We start from the raw sequence: 8,128 nt of genomic DNA, 5'->3' as shown, positions 1-8,128 counted from the left end.
AACAGAATTTCTCTTTCTATCTTGTCTTGTTGAGTTTTGTTTGTAACATATAAAAATGCCGATGATCTATGATTTATTTTATATCCTGCAACTTTGCTGAAGTTGTTAATTATTTCAAGTAGTTTTTTACTTGATTGTCTTAGATTCTCTAAATATACTATCATATCATTGACAAAGAGTGATAATTTTGTTTCTTCATTGCCTAGTCTAATTCCTTCAGTTTATTTTTTTCCTCTTATTGCTAAAGCTAACATTACAATACAATATTGAATAATAGTGGTGATAATGGACATCTTTGTTTCACCTCTGATCTTTTTGGGAAGGCTTCTACTTATCTCCATTACATATAATGTATACTGATGGTTTTAGATAGATATTAAGTGTGTATGTTATTCCCTCTTTGAGCCAAACCCTATGAGAGTAAGGATCATACAATGTTCACCCCCTCCCTTCTTTCCTTCTATTGTAATAGGTCTTTCATGCCTCTTTATGTGATATATTTTACCCCATTCTGCCTCCCTATTTCCTCTTCTCCCAGGATAATCCTTTTCTTTCTACCCTTTGATTTTTTTGTCATCACATTAAAGTAAACTTATACCCACACCCTTTGTCTAAGTATACTCCTTCTAACTGCCTGAATAGAGATAGAGTTCTTAAGAGTTACAAGTATCATCTTCCCCACATAGTGATAGAAATAGTTCCTTATTGAATACTATGTTGTTTTTTTTCTTTTCTGTTTACCTTTTTGTGTTTCTCTTGAGTCTTGAATTTAAAGGTCAAATTTTCTGTTCAGCTTCTCCTGAAGGGTTTCCTTTGGAAACCCTGGGTCCTCTTGATGGAAACCTCCTCTATTTCCTCCATTGCCTCCCATTTGACCCATGGAAACTCTTGGCCTTCCAGGACCTCCGTGAAGAAGAGGAGGCATCCCTCTGCCTTCGTGGGATGGCATGCTACTTCATGTGCTGTTCATTGGAGGTTTCTTCCAAGTAAGAGACACTTTGAGTTTGCTCCCTTGGAAATTTTTCCCATCAAACCATTCTACTACAACCTTTGCAGTAGGTGGGTTGTAGCAGGATACTGTGGCATCTCCTTTTGGTTTTTCAGTTTCCTTGTCTAAGTAAATGTTTATCACTGGCTTTCCACTCCTTTTGTTCTTTTTTTGTCTTTTTTGGAGGGATGAAGGCAGGGCAATTGGGGTGAGGTGACTTGCCCAAGGTCACACAGCTAGTAAGTATTAAGTGTCTGAGGCCAGATTTGAACTCAGGTCTTCCTGACTCTAGGACTTTACTCACTGCACCACCTAGCTGCCCCCTTTTGTTCATCTTGACAACCCCACACTGTTTGAAAAAGTCTGCCAGCTCATCAATAGTCACATTTTAATTCAGTCCTTGTATGCAAATTGCACTGCTTTCTGAGTTTTCATGTGGATCTGTAGGTGGGCCTAAGTCAAAGTGTGGTCCTTCTTCCACAGGTCCACTAGGCTATTGAAGCCACCTCACTCTCCAGTGCTGCCCATTCCACTATGTCCTCCTTCTCCTGCTTTTCCCTGCCCACCTCTGCTCATGCCTCCATGAACAAATCCCTCTCTTCCCCTATGCTGGTTATCAGGGCCACTCATGCTCTGGTTTTCTCCGGGTCTGGAAAAGCCTCCAGACTCCTGCCCATATACACCCATGATACTGAGATGGTCCTGCTGGAATGCATTCTCCTGTCTTTAGCTGCTGCTCTGCTGGCTATATGGACTTGGAGCCTGACTGTAGGACCCAGTTTAGGGGGGATAACTAGTGGGAGGCTGCTGCCCATAGCAGCTCGGTTAACCATAGATATTCTGCTGGGAGTAATTGTTCTGATCATGACTAGTCAACTGGGTAGAGGAATAGCTGGTTGGAGGATAAGATGGTGGTGTGGTGGCTGGCTGCATGGGGTAGCTGCCAGGTACCTGTTTGCTGACTGTAGACTACTGTACTAGATTGAGGCTGACTAGTCTCACTGGGCTCACTATCAACCTGGGGTCTCGAAGATGTGTCAGCTGCTGCCTGCTGCCTGTAGGTGGGATATGCAGACTTTGCTTCATAGAATGCCTGGGTGGTTGTAACTGTAGCCGTGGTGGTATCATAGGTTCCTGTCTCATATCCTTGGACAGGCTTACTGTAAGCTTGAGGTACAGTTGGTATAATATAACCTGTTGAAGGCTGTCTGTAAGAGGTTGCACATACAATCTGCCCATATGTTGCAGTTGTTTGAGCCTGTGTATAGCTGACATCAGCAGGTTTCCCATAGGTTGCCTGGGTAGTCTGTATATATCCTTGAGCTGGCTGGGCTGTATAAGCACTGTAGCCCTACTGGACTGCAGGTTGACTGTAGATATTATATAGTCTGTGGAAGCCATTTTCTCTCCTTCTATAATCTTCATTTTAAAGGAATTATTTTCTTTAGTTAGCTTTTGTAACTCCTTTTCCATTTGGCCAATTCTACATTTTTTTTTTTTTGGCTTTTTGGAGGGGGGAAGGCAGGGCAATTGAGGTTAAGTGACTTGCCCAAGGTCACATGGCTAGTAAGTGTTAAGTGTCTGAGGCTGGATCCAATTCTACTTTTAAAGCAGTTTTTTTCTTCAGTGGATTTTTAAAAATTTGACCAGTTCTATTCTTTAAGTCAATTTTTATGCTTCCTTTTCCAAGCTGACTCTTTTCCCCCAATAATTTTCTTGCATAACTCTAATTTCTTTTCCCATTTTTTCTTCTACCTCTCTTAATTTTTAAAATCCTTTTTTGAGCTCTTGCAAGAGAACTTTTTGGTCTTGAGACCAATACATATTCCCCTTTGAAGCTTCACATGTAGGCATTTTGACATTGTTTTCCTCCTCTGGGTCTGTGTTTTGATCTTCCCTGTCATCATAATAGCCTTCTGTGGTCAGGGCTCTTTTTTGTCTTTTGTTCATTTTTAAAAGTTGAGTTCTGCTCCTGGGTTACAGTGGGCACTGTCCCAAGTTTCTTAAGTAGACAGTTACTTATTTCTTACACAAAAGAAATGCTTAGCAGAAGTTACTCACAAGAGGACATTAACAAAGACTTAAGTAAGCAACAGTAACAACTTCTAACTACTGTTACATTCTCCTGAGAGACTGAGGCTCAAAACATCAAACATGAAGCAGTTTGTAGGACTGTTGAAGTGACATTTCATCTTCAACTTGACTCTCTATTATTTTTTTTTTCTCAACGTCCACAGTGAGGCCAAGGGGCCATCTTCTTTGATGTAAAAAAAAGTCCTCTTATGGCCTGTCAGTTCTAAATGAGAAACCCAAGATAAGACTGCTTCCAAGGCTAGATACATTTATTTTGACATAATTATTCAGTCACCTATGCTCAGAGAACAAAACACAGATTGGAAAAGGCATCCAGACACTAAAGACACAGACTCAGTCCACCTAACTCAGCTCACCTCTGCTTTTGCTTCCACATGGGGGCAGTTTGACATTTCAGCTAGGGTTGGGGGATGGGAACCAAATCCTACCCTACCCCTTCAGGGAGTATCTCAAAGGGTCGTGACAGAGTAGTCAGGAAGAAAGAGAGCCAGAGGGCAGAGTTAATCTTTTCAAAGTCCCCTGAGATCATTCCTCCTGGCTCAGTCATTCATTCCTCTCTGATAAAACTCTGATACCTTCTCCTCCCTGCAACCATCACTGAGTGAAGAACTAACAGACCATTCAAAGTTTGCTGTATCATCCAAAAATGATAAGCCCTGCAAGACTGAACCACATGTTTCCCTGTAAGTAGCTGTGGCACAGACTCCCTGGGGGTATACTATAGCCAAAGAAAATCTGGAGGCCTGCTATTTACCCTTCCCCCTCCATTACACATGTGTTATTTTTTAAAATTTTCTTTTATTTTCAAATAAAGTTGCACCTTCTTTTCATCCTACCTCCTGTTCCACACATCCCCCCCCATGAGAAAGCAAGAAAAAGAAGACCCCTGTTCCAAATATGTGTAGTCAAGCAAAACAAATGCCCACCTTTGCCATGTCCAAAAAAATTTCTCAGTCTGCACTTTGAGTTCATCAACTCTGTCAGGGGATGGTTAGCATGTTTCATCATATACACTTGAATTATGGGACCCCTGTTACTTAGTCTTCTTCTGTGCTTTTAAGAGCCTTTGTTGCCCAGACTCTTGTCCCTGAGGTCCCAGATGCTGAGTCTATCCCTCTGGTTTTCCTCAGTCAACCCCTCCCACAGCTAGGTGGCACAGTGGAGAGAGGGCTAGCCTTAAAATAAAAAAGACCCAAGTCCAAATTCAATCTTGAATGCTGACTAACTGTGTGACCCTGGGAAAGTTACTTAATCTCTGTTTGCCTCAGTTTCCTTGTTGATAAAATGGGGATAATAATAGACCTCCCAAGGTTGTTGTGAGGACCAAATGAGATAACACTTTTAAAGTAGGTGCTATATAAATGTTAGTTATTGTGGTGGTCACGTGAATCAAGAGAAAGGAGAGATATAGAGAGACTGTGATGGTAGAAGTGACAAGATTTAGCAACTTGGATGAGAGATGAGAGAGTAAGGAGTCAAGTATGGCACCATGAGAATTTGGGTGATTAGAAGAATGGTGGTGAGGGGTGGCTAGGTGGTGCAGTGAGTAAAGGGCCCACCCCGGAGTCAGGAGGATCTGAGCTTGGTTCTGGCCTCAGACACAACACCCACACACAAAAAAATACTAGCCATGTAACCTCGGGCAAGTTACTTAACCCCAATTGCCCTCCAAAAAAGCAAAAAAAAAAAAAAAAAGAATGGTGGTGCCCTTCTCAGAAACAAGGAAGTTTAGAAGAGTGATGTTTCTTTTTTTTTTTCCATTTTTCAAATGCTTTATTAACTTCTGATTTACATCATTCATTTCTGCCAGATTTTGAGTTACAAATTTTCTCCCCATTTTTCCCCTACCCATTGCCCCAAAATAGCAGTCCCACAGGATATCCCCTCCTCTAATCTGTTCTCTCCCATATTTTCTCCCATGCCCCTTTCGACTTTTCCAGTAGGGCATGGTAGATCTCTATGTCCCAGTGCCTGTATATCTTATTTCCCAATTACATGTAAAATAGTATTAATAATAGTATATATATATATATATATATATATATATATATATATTTTAAACATTTTATTTTAAAACTTTGAATTCCAGATTCATTCCCTTCCTTTCTTGTCACCCACCCTTACTGGGAAGATAAGCAGTTAAGGATAGGTTGTACATGTGTAGCTAATACAAAACAATAACATAGTAGATATATTGTAAAAGACTGACTATATTTCCCTCCCTCCTATAAGAGGGATGTTTCTTTAGGGAAAGATAATTAGTTCTGGTCTAGACATTCCAAGTTTGAGATATCTAGATAGGAGATGTCCAAGAGGTGGGCAGTAATATGAATAGGCTCAGGAGAGAGGGTAGGCCTAAGATATACAGTTCTGGGAATCATCTGAGATGGTTATTGAATCCATGGGAACTGATGAGATCAAGTAAGATAGTAAAGAGGTAAAAGAGAAAAAGGTCCAGGATGGAGCTTTAGGGAACACTTACAGTAAAGGGACACAGCGGGAATGAAAATCCAACAAAAGAGGTTGAAGAGGGATCAGATAGACAGGAAGAACCAAGAGACATCAGTATCATAAGAACCCAAAGATGAGAAAATACATAGAAGGAACGGGTGATCAACAGAGTTAAATGTTGCAAAGAGGTCAAAATGTATAGGCTGAGGAAAGATCATTAGCTAAGTCAGTTAAATTAATAGGTCATTGGTAACTGCTTGGGCTTCTTTATTTCACTGTTGACCTGAAATTTTGATACTCCATCTCTCTCTCTCTCTCTCTCTCTCTCTCTCTCTCTCTCTCTCTCTCTCTCTCTCTCTCTCTCTCTCTCTCTCTCTCTCTCCATCCATTCATTTATTTATTCTTAATCTGCACCTGGCACTAACCCCCCACTGGTTCTGGTCATGGTATTTATATGCATTATAGAATGGAAAGACTGGCCTGTTGCTGAATCTCTCCCCTCCTCCGTCCTTTACCCCATCTGACTCAGATTCCAGCAAGGAAGCTGGACTAAAGAGAAGGAATGGAGCAGGTGTAGCCAGGCTTTTGCACTGGGAGAATGCCACTAGTTCCACACATATATACTGCCAACTGTAATTAAGCAATAGAGGCTTTCAATCTCTGGTATATGTGATTTCACACAAAACCCTGTTGTTCCATCCAAAATCACAGCACCTCAGAGTTGGTAAGGACTTTCAGGGGTTTTCTGGCCTAATATGTACTTTTGAAACATGCTTTCTGGGGGGACAAGTGAATATCCAGCTTCCTTTTGAATGCCTATAAGTTCAGAACCAACACACTACCTCCAGGGGCAGCCCAGTCCTCTTTTCATTTATTTATGTATGTATGTATGTATGTATTTATTTATTTATTTATTCATTCATTTATTTATTTATCTATCTATTTATTTATTTATTCATTCATTCATTTATCTATCTATCTATCTATCTATTTATTTATTCATTCATTCATTCATTTATTTATTTATTCATTCATTTATTTATTTATTTATTTTGGAGGGCAATTGGGGTTAAGTGACCTGCCCAAGGTCACATGGCTAGTTTTTGTGTTAAGTGTCTGAGGTCGAATTTGAACTCAGGTCCTCCTGACTCCAGGGCTGGTGCTCTATTCACTGCCCCACCTAGTCACCCCCTTCCCCACAGTCCTCTTTTAGAATGCTCTAATGAGTAGGATATTTTCCCTTTCATCCAGCTAAAATGTACCTTTGTAACTTCTTGCTCCTACTTATGCCCTGTGGGCCTGTTTTCTCACCTGTCACAAGAGGAGGATGGATTGAGTGATCCCTGGCATCCGTTCCAGGTCTGAATCTTTGTTCCTATAAATCTTTATGCAAGAACAAATCTAATCTTTTTTCCAAAAGATAGCTGGTTGCTAAACACCCCCTAACACTTTTCTTCTTCAGGCTAAAGTATATTTTTTCCCGTCCTCATTTTCTTTACCTGTAAAATGGTGCTATTCTCAGTCTCTAAGGTCTGTCCAGCTCAGATGATCCTTCTGTGGCATGGTTTATAGTCCTCTTCCCCTTTCCATTTGCTCTTCTCTGAATAGTCCCCCCTTTCATCAATGTCCGTCTTTAAAAAATATGGTGTCCCAATCTGCAAACAATAGCCCTGACATAGATGTAAAAGAACATTTTCCCTCAAAATGATGTCACCATTCTGACCCTCCAGCAATAAATGATAAAAATATATTAAAACATGAATGGTGTTGTAACTAATATTATTGCTATAAGAAAGTGCTTTCTTTCTATTGTTATATGCCAATGTACTGAAATAAACCTATGATGATGTGAGCCTAGAAAGCATGACAACAGAGACAACAAAATTACTCTTCCAATAGACTGCCGTCTAGCAAAATCATTAATTGAAAGCCTAGTTTTCAGGGAGAGCTGCACTGAGGATACAAAGAGGAATAAATCCTCTGTCCTCAAGTGATTTGCAATTCGGTTATGGAATAAAGTTGTGTATAGATGTAATTTTTGTAAATTGAATATTATTTGAAATGCAGGGAGCTTCCTGCTTATAGAAACCTTATGGCGAATCCTTTTGCAAACTGAGGAATCCTACTGGAAAGCAAAAAAATGCACCCCCTGCTCCCTCCTCAATATTAAAAAATTTTGCATATTAGGTAGCTTAAAGTACAATATAGCCTATTTTACATTTCTCATTAGACAAGCTGCGTGTTTCACAGAGAATGAGTGACAGGGTAGGAAAGGGATCTAGGTCTCCTGAGTCATCTCAATATAATGCTCCAGTCATAAGATGGCATTTAATTCTCCTAATAAGCTCATTTAAATGCAAAGGAATGTTTTTGTTCAGTATTTTGTCATGACATAATTTTATTCTCTGTTCCTCTCTGTGTCTGTCTGCCTGTCTGTCTGATGTTTTACCTTCTGTTTCCATATCCCCTCCCCTCTCCACTCCTTTATTTCTTCCTTTTGCTCTCTTTATTCTTTCTCTCTCTCCTTATATCCCTGCCTGTTATCTCCCTTTCCCCCCTCTCCTTCCTTTTCTTTCTTCCCTCTCTTCCCCTTCT

The 8,128-nt window shown here is 40.2% G+C and overlaps 1 pseudogene; it reads right to left on the bottom strand.

Moving 5' to 3' along the window:
- Nucleotides 1–1,382: 1,382 nt before the first annotated feature.
- On the bottom strand, nt 1,383–2,389 carry LOC138164044 (RNA-binding protein EWS pseudogene; annotated as a pseudogene).
- Between the last annotated feature and the right edge of the window lie 5,739 nt (nt 2,390–8,128).

This window comes from Petaurus breviceps, unplaced genomic scaffold (genome assembly GCF_028583685.1).
Source record: "Petaurus breviceps papuanus isolate PSGF00001 unplaced genomic scaffold, PetGlider_PUasm1.0 189, whole genome shotgun sequence".
Taxonomy (NCBI): domain Eukaryota; kingdom Metazoa; phylum Chordata; class Mammalia; order Diprotodontia; family Petauridae; genus Petaurus; species Petaurus breviceps.
The sequence above is the reverse complement of the archived record's forward strand: the minus strand, read 5'-3'. Positions and strand labels throughout refer to the sequence as shown.